We start from the raw sequence: 271 nt of genomic DNA, 5'->3' as shown, positions 1-271 counted from the left end.
AGCAAATCAATAAGAAACGAGGAGAGGCGGGTTTCCTTCCCCTGCCTCTCCGTGCTCCCTCCTGCCTTCACCTAGTTCCTTAGTGAAAGACATTTTTATTTATTTATTTAGATTTCGTTTTATTCCTCTACTTCCTCTGGTTTTCACCCCCAGTCCCCATAGCAGTAGCCGGCGAGACATGGTCAATGTAAGCACCCAGCTAAGCGCTAAGATGGAGGCTCCATATGGTGAGTACAGCGTTTCCAGCGCCCGCGCTGCCGCCCCGCCGTCG

This window comes from Buceros rhinoceros, unplaced genomic scaffold (genome assembly GCF_000710305.1).
Source record: "Buceros rhinoceros silvestris isolate BGI_N320 unplaced genomic scaffold, ASM71030v1 scaffold43621, whole genome shotgun sequence".
In the NCBI taxonomy this organism is placed as follows: Eukaryota; Metazoa; Chordata; class Aves; order Bucerotiformes; family Bucerotidae; genus Buceros; species Buceros rhinoceros.
This window is presented reverse-complemented; position numbering follows the sequence as displayed.